Source organism: Molothrus ater, unplaced genomic scaffold (assembly GCF_012460135.2).
Source record: "Molothrus ater isolate BHLD 08-10-18 breed brown headed cowbird unplaced genomic scaffold, BPBGC_Mater_1.1 matUn_MA516, whole genome shotgun sequence".
Classification (NCBI taxonomy): domain Eukaryota; kingdom Metazoa; phylum Chordata; class Aves; order Passeriformes; family Icteridae; genus Molothrus; species Molothrus ater.
Window position 1 is genome coordinate 9486 of NW_023416693.1, and position 13265 is coordinate 22750.

The following is a 13265-nucleotide window of genomic DNA, read 5'->3' on the forward strand; positions in this document are numbered from 1 at the left end:
AGCAAGTGTCCATTGTGACACAGCACAGCCTCAAATCACAGGAGAGCAGAGGGATACCATGGAATCTTGGGGAACCAAGTGTCAATTCTAAACACAGCGAGGACTCATGGAACCCAGGAGACCATTGTGATGCTGCACTTTGTCACAATGGGGCCGTGCTTCTATGAGGATCCATGGGCCCACAATGTTCTCCTGGGTTCCAGGAGGCCCCGCTGGGTCACAATGGCCCCTTGCTCCCACGAGCCACAGCACGGTCCCCGTTGCCCCTGGGTTCTGTGAGGCCCTGCTGCGTTCACAACTGACACTTGCTTCCATGAGATTCCATTGCGTCACAGTGGCCCCCATGTTTCCATGAGGTTCTGCTGTGTCACAGTGGACACTGGGATCCACAAGAGCTGGCAATGTCCCAGTGGCACCTGTGTCCTGTGGGCCCCACTTTGCCAAAGCAGAGCCTTGGCTCTATGAGATTCCAGGCTGTCCCAATGCTCTGCTGAGTTCCACGAGGCTGTGCTGTGTCACAATGGACACTGAGTTCCACCTGCCCTGGCAATATCCAAGTGGCCCCTGGCTTCCATGAGGCCCCGTTGTGTTTGCAGGTGACACTTGGTTCCCCAGGATGTCATTGTCACGCCGCTCTCCTGGGCGCCCTGAGGCCTTGCTGTGTGTGAGACATGACCGCTACTTTTAAAATTTTAAGGTTGATTCAACCTTGAAAAAAATGACAACAAAGGACTGAAACAGGAGAAATCACAGCACTGGGAGCCCTTCCCCACCCCGTGGCTATCAGCCACACGGCTCCTTCACAAATTGGCTGCTCCTCCTTTTAGACTTTTGGTGTTGCATCAGGTAATCCTAGCCCCACCCAAAGTCTGTCAGGTAACTCTTTGTGGCCGTCCATTGGTGGAGAATGCTTTCTTGCAACCTGACTGGAGAGCAGGTGTTGCCATGCCTGCCTTCCAGTGACAAACCTGCCCTCCCCAAATGCCCCAACCACCAAGGCCATTACAAGGGGAGGGGAAAGAGGACTATGGGGGACAGATGACAATAACATCACTACACATCTTAACACACACATAGTATCTATCTCCTCACTGTGAGACCCAACTATGACATTACTCATCTGTAACACTGTGCAATAATGGAGCCTTGTTCCTACCAGACCTGGCAATGTCCCAGTGGCACCTGTGTCCCATGAGGCCCCACTTGGTCAAAGCAGAGCCTTGGCTTAACAACTGACCCTTGTTTTCTTGAGATTCCATTTGTGAAAAACACGTTCACTCTCCTGTGAAAATGTACAAAGTTTAATAAGGGACAATGGGAGACCAGGACCATGGAGCAAAGGTTATTACGGCCAGGTGCCTCTTGGCACTCAGCCAGGAGCACCCTGTTACCTTTGGGGATCCCCTGAAATACCTTTCCCCTTACATCAGCCTGGTGCATATTCATAGACCCTCATGCATATCCATAAACTACTTTACATATTCCAGGAATGATTTTACATGGCCCCTCCTTGGGTCTGCCTTTTCAGAGCATGTGTGTTTCTTGGCTGTGGTTTTGGCTCCTTCTCTTTATCGCCTCCAGGTTTTGGGCCTTGGTGCACTGTGCCTTCAGACGGGGAGTGCTGATAGTTGGCAGATCTGTACAGGTGTCCTCATCCTGTGTCCACTGGATGTTATCCCATCCAAGCAGGCAGTTTAACACAAGCACACTTCTATCAGCTATTTCACTACAATGTCTAAGCTCAATTAACAACAGAAATAAAAACTATATCTTTAGAACGAAGTTATTTTAACACCACACATATAAAATCCATTTTAATATTTGCAAAAAGCCAATATTATGATATTTATCCATAACAGGGTGAAGGAGCCCGGCCCACGCTCTGGCCCTGGGGGACACGGGGACGCTGCCGGGGGGTCCCTGTCCCCCCTTTGCACCCCCAGGGCCCCGGCCCCCGTCCCCGTGTCAGGCTCTGGGGTCGATCTCGTGGAGCATCCTCTGGGGGAGGCTGCGGGGCCGGGGGCGGGGGGACCCGGGGGGACAGGGGACCCCGCTGTGCACGAGCAGGGTTGGACTGCTCTGGGGGGAGCTGTGAGGGGGCCGGGGCAGAGTGACCTCCCCAGGGACCTCACACTGCCCCCGTGATTTCACATTGCCCCTCTGATGTCACACAGCCCCTGTGAGGTCACACAACCCCTGTGAAGTCACAAAGCCCTTGTGACGTCACACAGCCCCTGTGATGTCACACAGCCCCCCCCCCCCCCGGTGATGTCACACTCCTCCTGTGATATCACACAGCCTCTGTGATGTCACTCAGCCTCTGTAATGTAATGGAGCCCCCATGATGTCACACAGCCACCTGTGATGTCACAACGCCCCCATGATGTCACACAGCCCCATGTGATGTCACACTGCCCCTATGATGTCACACAGTGTAGTAAATCCCATGGACTAACTTGCACTGCTTGATAATAAGCCAGATAAGAGGATTTATTAACACAGCCCTGTGATGTCACACAACCTCCATATGATGTCATTCAGCTGCTATGTGATGTCACACAGCATATTTTTGATGTCACAGTCACCCTGTGATGTCACAGCCTTCTCTGTGACATCACACAGCTGCTCTGTGACTCTGTGTCACAACCCACATTGTGATGTCACAGAGCCACCTTCCGTGATGTCACAGCTAGCTCTGTGATGTCACAACCCCCTCAGTGCTGTCCCACAGCCCACTCTGTGCTGTCACACAGCCCCTTGCTGCCATCCCAGCTGCTCTGTGGCTCTGGGACACAGCCCCAGAGGTGCTGCTGTGACACAGCCCCCGCGGGGACATCCCACAGCCCCGGGCAGTGCTGAGCCCCTGTGAGCTCTATCTGTGCCCTGCTCGTGTCCCTGAGAGGCCCTGGCAGTGCCCCAGCCCTGCTGGGCTGTGCACAGGAGCTGCTCCTGGCCAGAGCTGTCTCTCTGCAGCTCTGCTGCCCTTGCCAGGAGCTGCCTCTGGGCCAGGAGCCCAGCCCAGCTCAGCAGCACAGACACAGCACAAGGACTTTAATCGCCCTCTGGGCCTTTGCTGCTCTTTGCATCACACCAAGTCCCTCAGAGTGGGCTCAAAGACTTCTCAAGAGCTCAGAGTGAGATTGAAATACTGAAGTTTCTTGTACTTTAAAGAGATCCCTATGAGGGACAGGACTGACAAAGTGTCCCCGGGCTCCAGGGAGAGCAGAACACTGGAGGCACTGATGGCAGCTGGGGACAAACAAGGCAAAGGTGTCTCAGGTGCTGAGCAAACCTGGATTTGTTTCAGGAATGTAAAGGGCCAAGGCCTGAGCCCCAGCCCCTGGCCAGGCAGATCCTGTCCCTCCCTCCTTGCTCAGGGCTCTTCCCGGGATGGGCCCTGGCATGTGGGGATGGGCAATGCCAAGGGCAGGAGCGTGGGGCGGCCCCTGCCAGGCTGCTGAGCAGGGACAAGGAGGCAATGAGGCCCCAGGCCTGCAAGGGTCACTTGTCCCCTCCTGGCTCAGGCCCAGGGCCAGCAGCCATGGCCAAAGCGCTGCCCAGGTTGGCTCTGTCAGGGCAGTCTTGCAGCTGCTGCCCATCCCTGTGCCCTGTGCAACCCAGGCTGTCCCACGGTGTCCCTGCCCTGGCCTCTGTCCCTGCAGGCTCTGGGCATCCCCCGGCTGCCCCACCTGGCTGGGCCCTTCCTTTGCTGACAGCTCTGCCTCCTGCCTGCCCCTGCCTGCCCACACAAAGCCTGGGGCTGCTCCAGGTTCCTGCTGGGGACGTGCTGCAGTGTTGTGGTTTGTTCTATGTTTGTTCAGTTTTTCCCCGTAGTTGTGTTAATGGTTCTGCCCGGGAGTTCCAGTACATGTCTGTCTCTGTACCCCTCCCACGTTGTCATGGTTCCCCCAATGTATCTTGTTTGTTCCCCTCCCCTGGCCGCCTGCCTGTCACTCGGCACCCCTGCCTCTTTTTCCAGAAGCTTCTGGCTGGGGTGTTGGGTGATTGGTTCAGGGGCCAGGGCCCCACCCGCAACTGTCTCCCATTGGTTGTATGCTGCTGTCAGTCCTCAATGTATCTTTTGTACCCCTCTTCGGATTTGTTGTTCCCAACCCCGCCTATTCCCTATAAAACCTGAGGCTTTTTCCTGCCTCAGGGCTCAGACTTCAGCTCCCTGACCCATCACTACCCCTTCCAATAAAACCTCCTTCCCCAAGAAGTTCTGAGTCGCCCATTCTTAAGCGCCCTGCAGCCTTGGAGTTTCTACCTGCGGCCACTTGCCCTGAAGCCTAACATCGCTTGAGCACAGGGCCTGGGTTTCACGCCTGGGCAGTGCTCGACTGGCTGGAGGTTGGCTGGACACTGCTTCGCTAGCCTGGGCATTTTATATCACCCAGCCGCCGCTCCACTGCACCACAGCCCTGCCCTGACAGGGAAATTCCTTTCTCCTGGAGCCACTCTGGGCCTCCCCAGCTGCCCTTGGCGTTAATTCTTTCTCTCTCTGGCTGTTTTCCACTATGTCAAAAGGATCCACCAGCCCTGAAATCACTCTTTAAACACTCTCATGGCTCTGCTCCACTGTCCTCAGGCTCCACCCCACTGAGCACAGAGCTCCTTTGTCCCTATACAGTGCTCATGGGCCCAAGGCCTCCAAACCCCTCCTTGGGACATCTCTGGGCCCTCTCCAAAGTGTTTCCAAATGAAAACATTCGGCTCAGAGTCTAAGAAAATCATCAGAGGACAGGGCCAGCCTGACCTGTCTGTCCTTGCTACTTTTGTCTGGGAGCAATCCTTGGATATACAGAATTTGGGAGGCCAAATTCTAATTTTGGCCATGGTCCCTGGACAAGAAGGCCGGTTCTTTTCCATAGGAATGAAGGAACAGAGCCCCAGTGTTTCAGGGGCAGATGAGAGGTGACCACCAGAGGCCAAGGCCAGCCAGAGCTGGCAGGTTTTGTTTTGTGAGATACCCTTGCAAATAGGAATTATTTTAGGGAAAGTACCCATTTTGGCAATGGGCATCTGAAAAGTCAGACAGCTCTTTTCCATAGCAAGGAAAGCACAGAGCCTCAGTGCTCCAGGAGCTGATGAGAGGCAGCCCTTGACATCCCAAGATCAGCCAGAGCTGTCAGGTGGCCCCTGGGAGGCCAAGCCAGCCAGAGCTGTTCCATGTTCCCTGGGTTCCATGGGGTCCCACAGTGTCCCAATGGTCCCTTGCTTCCATGGGGCCCTGAGGTGTCATAATGCCCCCTTGGTGACACGAGGCTCTGAAGGTTGGAATGGTCTCCATGGTTCCATCAGGCCCCACAGAGCCACAATGGTCTCTGGGTCCATGGAGCCCCTCTGTGTCACCATGGCCCCTTGGTTCCATGGGCTCCAGTGGGGCCACAATGATCCCCTTGGTTCCATGGGCTCCAGTGGTGCCACAATGATCCCCTTGGTTCCATGGGCTCCAGTGGTGCCACAATGATCCCCTTGGTTCCATGGGCTCCAGTGGGGCCACAATGATCCCCTTGGTTCCATGGGCTCCAGTGGGGCCACAATGATCCCCTTGGTTCCATGAGGTCCCCACAGTGTCCCAGGGATCTCCATGGGAAGGAAAGAACCCAGCCCTACTGTTGCAGGCGCAGCCACCAGAGGCCAAGGCCAGCCAGCCTTGACGGTACTGGCAGATTTTGCCCGGGACCAACCCTTGGATATTGAGAATTTCAGAGGTGGAATCCCAATTTCAGACATGGACACTGGAGGAGAAGGATGGTTCTTTTCCATAGGAAGGAAAGCACAGAACACGGGTGGTGTCTCAGGGGCAGATGAAAGGCGGCCATCAGAGGCCAAGGCCAGCCAGACCTCTCTGTCCTGGCAGCTTTTGTCTGAAAGCAACCCTTGGATATTGGGAATTTGGGAGGTGGAACCCCAATTTCGGCCGTTTCTGCATGGATAAGAAGGACGGTTCTTTTCCATAGGAAGGAAAGCACCCAGCCCCAGTGTTTGGACAGCAGGGGAGAGGCACCCCCAGGAGCCCAAGGGCAGCCAGACCTGTCTGTCCTGGCAGCTTTCACCTGGGAGCAATCCTTGGATGTACGGAGTTTTGGAGGTGGAATCCCAGTTTTGGCCATGGTCAAGATGGGTGGTTTTGCCCATAGGAAAGTAAAGCACAAAGTCCAAGTGTTTAGGAAGAAGATGAGAGGTGGCCACCCTCAGGCCAAGCCAGCCAGCCCTGTCTCTCCTGGCACCTTTTGTCTCGGGGCTTTCCTTGGACATTGGGCATTTTGGAGGTGCAATCTCAGTTTTGGCTGTGGGTGCCTGGACAAGAAGAAGAGTTCTTTTCATAAGGAAGGAAAGCACCCAGCCCCAGTGTTTCAGAGGCAGATGAGGGCCAGCCCTCAGGAAGCCAAGGCCAGCCAGACTTGTCACTCCTGGCAGCTTTTGTCTGGGAGCTATCCTTGGATATAAGGAATTCCAGAGGCAGTTGCCCAGTTTTGGCCATGAGTGCCTGGTTGAGATGGAGGGTTTTTTCCCACAAGAAATAAAAGTGATAGTGGAGCCCTGGAAAATGTTAAAAATCGTCTTTGAAAATATTGGGCTTTGTGTTTTCTCAGGTCACTGCACCTGCGTAAGCAGTATGATAAAAGGTATAATTGTTAGATGTGGTGATTGTTTAGTAATTAAATATAATTATTATATAACCATAAGAAGAATCGTGAGAAACTATGTTGGAAATTTAAAGGGGGCTATGTTTAGCTGAAATCTGTGCATACAATAGAAGAATATAAGTTTAATAATTAACATGAAAGTTATGTAATGATAGAGGATAAAACAGGTTCACCTCAAATGTATGGTCGGAATCAGATTTGGGTGGAAACTACCCCGATTCCCAGAGCTCTTGAATAAAAAGCACCGCATATAATCGCTTATGTGATTATGTGTTTCTGAACGCTAACATTTTGGCGACCCCGGATGGGACCCTGCACGTGCTGCTGAGCGAGTTTCGCGACTCAACCGCGCTCCAGCCGGCACCGAGGGATTCTCGGGGAGCTTGATCGGCCGCGACCGCTTCTGCCGCTCGCAACGTCCCTGGGAGAAAGGTAAGGTGCTTTTTACTTTGGTTTGGGTGCCTGCCAGTGAGACGCAGCGAAAGCTACGCTTGGTTGGGCTAAAGGAATTGCTGCTGGTACAAGCCCAGGCGCCGTTCCATAAGACAATCGCGAAAGCGTTGCGGGTTCGGCAATTTGTGGTATATTTGGAATGGAGAAACTGAAAGGGATTTTGGGCGGCAACACCTCTATCCCGCAAAGTTCTCCTTTGGGGTGCTTATTAGCACATTGGAAACAGGGTAATTTTGGGGAAGAATTACGTAAAGCTAAGTTGATTGATTATTGTAATACATGGTGGCCAGAATATGCCTTGGAGAATGGTGAAAAATGGCCAAAATACGGTACTCTGCAATATAACACTATTTCGCAGTTAATGTCGTTTTGTAAACAAGAAGGAAAATGGGATGAGGTTCTGTATGTTGATTTGTTTTTCTATTTACAGGGAAAGCCAGAATGGCAGGATGAATGTGGACTAATGATGGTTAAAACATCTGCAAGCAATAAGTGTGGGGTTTGTGAGGAACGTTGTTTGGAACACTTGGCGTTGAAAGAAAGCCTGAGTAGGGAAAATTATACAGATATTGATTTACAGGTAGCTCCAATAGGAACAAGAGAACCTAACCCTATCCCACCTGTTCCATCTGTCCCTATCCCACTGCCTGCCCTTAACCCACCTAGTCCTGAACCTGTCTCGTCTAGTACACCCTTCCCTCTTTATTCTCCTCTCCCATCATCACCTGATCCCTCTTCCTCGGAAGATGAGCAAAACCTAACTGTGGCAGGAAGGAGAGAGAGAGAATCAACGATGGGGTAGCCCACAGAACCAGGAGTCGGTCTAACCTTGCCCCAGTTATGGATAGAAAAGACATAGGCAGACAAAAACGGACTGTAATTGCCCCCTTGCGACAAAGTGTAGGAGTGGAAGGGCCAGTATTTATAAAAGTGCCTTTCTCTCCTGCAGATTTAGTTATTTGGAAACAATCAGCCAGAATTCATAGAGAAAATCCTGATAAAATGGCATGAGTATTAAAAATGGTTATAAAACCTCAAAATCCTGACTGGAATGACATACAATAATATGTATATTAATATATTATATATATAATTATATATAGTATAATAATATATATAATATATATATATATATAGTATATTAATATATCTAATATATTAATATTAGATACTTTGATGGATTCTACTGAGAAAGAGATGGTACTTAAGGCAGACAAAGAAAGGGCAAGAGAGGACATAAGAAATGGACTCGTAACAGGGAATTGAGATGAGAATTTCCCAATTGAGGATCCAAATTGAGACCCTAATTTATTTTGCGATATGGGGAGACTACGGAAATATCAAGAGTGGATCAAAATAGGAGTTCAGAATGCTGTGCCCAAAACTATAAATTGGTCTAAACTATATGAAGTTCAGCAGGAAGAGACAATGTCCAGACTTGAATAACCAGTTTCACCAGGGCAATCAGTGCCAGCAGGTTACCAAGGGGATGGTTTTGGGGGAGTATACCAGCTGACTAGACATAGAGCCAGTAGAACAAGATCAGGAACCTGTTATAAATAAACAATTAGGACATAAAGAGGTCAAATTTCTAATAGATACAGGAGCTACTCACTCGGTATTGAATGATCTGCAAGGACAAATTGGGGACAAGGAAACAACAATAGTCGGCGCTACAGGGAAAGAGGAAAAATGGCCATTCTTGCAACCCCTAGATTTGTGTTTTGGGAACAAAGTTATAACACACAAATTCCTATACGTACCTGAGTGTCCAATTCCGCTTTTAGGGAGAGATTTGCTAGCGAAACTTGATGCGGTAATAACCTTTGAAAATGGGGAGCTTATAATGAAAATATCTGAATCAAAGATGGGACAGATATTAATCATCAAAGAAAAACCTGTTCCCTCTATCCCTAGCGAGGTAGAAGATGCAGTGATTCCCTCTGTATGGGAGACAGATATACCAGGGAAATCTAAATTGGCACAACCAGTGCATGTAGAGTTAAAAGAAGGGGCAAGGGCTGTACAAGTCAAACACTATTCCATAAAACCAGAAGCATGGCAAGGAATAAGTAAAGATTATTGAGAAATTCTTGAAATACCAAATTTTAGAAGAATGTGAATCAGAATTTACTACACCAATATTTCCAATAAAGAAGCCAAATGGTGAATATAGATTAGTGCAGGATTTGAGAGCAATAAATAAATTAACAAAGGACATTTATCCAGTGGTAACAAATCCTTACAAATTGCTAACATCCAAAAAGGAGATATATAAGTGGTTTACTGAAATTGATTTAAAAGATGCCTTTTTCTGCATCCCCCCTTGACAAAGAAAGTAGGAAACTGCCTGTGAGTGGGAAAACCCAGGGAACGGGAGAAAGACCCAGCTCACCTGGACACGATATAAGAACTCACCGACCCTATTAGGAAACCAACTGGCAAAGGAGCTGGAGATTTGGACAGAGAGTGGGCAAGTACCAAGAGACCAATACCTGTTGTTGCAGTATGTTAATGATATACTAATAGCTACAGAAGAAAAGCAACCTGTATAAAGGTAACCATTGAGATTTTAAATTCCCTGGGAATGGGAGGTTATAAAGTACCCATAGGAAAGGCACAAATTGCCCAACAGACTGTGATCTACCTGGGATGTGAAATTTCACAAGGGCAACGAAAACTAGGCACTAACCGTATCCAAGCTATTTGTGCTGTTCCAGAGCCCCAGAATCTACATGAGCTGCGAGTCTTCCTCGGGATGGCAGGATGGTGTTGCCTGTGGATCATGGACTATGGACGGATTGCGAAACCCCTGTGTGAAGCTCAGAAGATGCAGCCATTCACCTGGGGCAAGCCACAGAAAGAAGCCTTCCTAAAATTAAAGGAAGCACTGACAACTGCTCCAGCATTAGGGTTACCTGATCTGTCTAAAGATTTTCAGCTGTTTGTCCATGAAAGGTTGTGCCTAGCACTAGGAGTCCTGACCCAAGGTCTGGGAAGCTGGAAAAGGCCGGTGGGCTACTTTTCCAAACAACTTGACAGCATAAGTGCCGGGTGGCCTCCATGTCTGCGGGCAGTCGCAGCCCCTGTGATGCTGATACAAGAAGCCAGGAAGCTCACGATGGGAAGGCACATAGATGTCAATGTACCACACATGGTAACCACTGTCTTAGAGCAGAAGGGGGCCATTGGCTATCCCCAAGCAGGATGATGAAATTCCAGGTAGTCCTGACTGAGCAGGATGATGTCACATTAAAAACAACTAACCTTTTGAATCCAGCTTTGTTCCTAGGTACCACAACTGAAGAAGGCCCATTAGAGCATGACTGTGTGGAGGTAATAGAGTACACCTACTCGGCAAGAGAAGACCTGAAAGACGTCCCACTAGAGCAGCCAGAGTGGGAGCTGTTTACAGATGGGAGCAGCTTCGTGGAAAACGGAACCAGATACGCTGGGTATGCGGTAACAACAGTCAGTACAGCAGTGGAGGCAAAGGCATTACCACCAAATACATCTGCCCAGAAGGCAGAACTGGTTGCTTTAACCAGGGCACTAGAATTAAGTGAAGGGAAAACGGTAAATATCTGGACTGACTCAAAATATGCTTTTGGAGTGGTGCATGTACACGGAGCACTATGGAAAGAAAGAGGACTATTGCCCTTCTCAAGGTACGCATATTAAACATCAGGATGCAGTCCTGCAATTGATAAAATCAGTACAAAAACCTGAACAAGTGGCAATTATACACTGGAATGCACAGCAATCAGGAAACTCTAAAATCTGTGAGGGAAATCAAAAGGCAGACTGGACAGCCCGACAGGTTGCTCGAGAGGTGCAAACAACAATGGCATTGATACCTTTAAAGCTTAATGTATCCCAATTCAATTTGCCTCCAGAACCAAAATATTCAGTAGAAGATGAGAGACCAGCACGTTTGCTAAATGCACAAAAGAATTCAGAAGGATGGTATGTGACTGCACAAGGACAGATAGTGGTACCCCCTTGATAATGAGAGAAGTTCTACAAATTAAACATAATGAATGTCACTGGGGAGCAGAGGCATTGGTAAAATTGCTAAAGCAGAGTTTAATTTCGGTACGGATGTTAACAATGGCAAAATCAGTAATGTCAAAGTGCGATATTTGCTTGAAAAACAACCCAGTGGCTAGACAACAAGCACAGCTAGGAAGAATTCGGATAGGAATAGAGCCAGGAGACTATTGGCAGGTAGATTTTGTAGACTTGCCAAGAACTCAAGGATACAAATACCTGTTAGTGGGGGTTGACACATTCTCTGGGTAGCCAGAAGCCCTTCCCTGTCGCACCAACCAAGCAAAGGAAACAGTAAAGTGGTTACTACAGGAGATTATTCCCAGGTTCGGGGTACCCCTAGGGTATCATCAGATAGGGGGCCCCATTTCATAGCTACAGTAGTAAGAGAGGTTAGTAGATTGCTGGGGATAACTTGGGACCTCCACACACCGTGGAGACCCCAGTCAAGTGGACAGGTAGAGAGGATGAATCAGACACTAGAGAGGCAAATCAGTAAAATATGCCAAGAAGCCAAATTGCAGTGGCCCCAGGCTTTGCCAATAGCACTGTTGAGGATTCAGATAAAGCCTAGGAGTGGGATGTCAGTCAGTCCTTATGAGATATTGCACGGGAAACCATATGAATCTCCTAAGCCTAACCCTAATGTGCACGTCACAGGAAAGCAGGAAGTGTATAATTATGTTCTGTCTCTCGGGAAAACTTTAGCTCGGCTCCGGAGCATCCTCGTGTGGAATAGACCGCTGACTCTCGAGAACCCAGTTCATAACATACATCCAGGAGACGAGGTGTACATCAAGAACTGGAACGAAGAACCGCTGAAAGAAAAGTGGAGTGGGCCCCACCAGGTACTGCTGACCACCTTTACAGCAGTCAAAGTAGCCGGCGTGGACCCCTGGATTCACTACACCCGAGTGAAGAAAATCCATCCTGGATCACGGACTGTGTAAACTCTGGAACCAACAAGGCTGCAGATAAGATGTGTTTAATTGCTTCAGAATGCTATCAGTAATTGTGCTAACGTTATGGTCATTAATGTCTTTGGGATGTGGAATGCAAAAAGATCAACTAACCACTCTTCATTCTAGAATGAAGAGAGAGGTACAAACAGAAACACAGGTGATAAAGGTTTCTAATGCAGTTCAGGCTGAGAATGTAATGATTGGATTAGTCAAAGCCTTTGCCAAAATGCAAAACACCTGTAGAATAACTGCCTGTCTGCCAATACCAAAGGCAGCAGGAGACCCAGTAAATTGGGGAATCCTAACATCAAAACTACCTGAAATACAAAACAACAAAACAATTGCATGCAAACAGGTACCTGAGTCGAGGCAAGTAATCAAGGAAACTTGGGAGAAAATAGTAATATGGATGAGACCCATGGGCCAGAAAGACTGTATTCTAAGTGATGGCACACTAGGAACCCCTATGGGAGAATCAGGAGGCATCACACAATGGCAATGCTATTTGCCACACTATAAAAAGATTATAGAAAATGTTACAGAAACCACTCTGGTATGGAAGTGTGAGGCCAAGGATCAGAAAGATCAGACAGAGCCTTGGGACAGTGCATGGTCTGTGAGTATCCTTCAAAGATTCCAATGTACGGCAAACACCCCTTGGTGCATTAAGTGGGAAGGCCCCGAGAATGAAACAGATCCAGCAGTAACAAACACTGCCACCAGTAGCAGAACAAGGGCAGACAAAGTAAGTTGGTGGGCATGTAATAAAACTTATGACTGCACTTCTGATGATGCAGAGATAAAGCAGATGCCACCCCTGGCAATAGCCCTACAAACTGGCTGTGCTTGCAGAGGGATCAAACATAAACAAGGCAGAGTGAATTATAAAGCAGTTGTAGGATGTACCAGGAGTACAGTCTGAGGTCCAGGACAATTTGTATGGGCAGCAAGCGATGGCACCTGGACAACGCATCTGCCTGTAGATGGGAAAGTAAAGGAAATTACTTTAGGCCTCCCAACCTCATGTCCAATTTGGAAAAAGTCCCCATTTAACGGAAAACATGAACTTGTGCAGATAAGAGCAAGATGAGAAGTTCTAGACAATGAAAATCCAGATGACACTTGGCAAGAACCCTCTGGTGGAGTG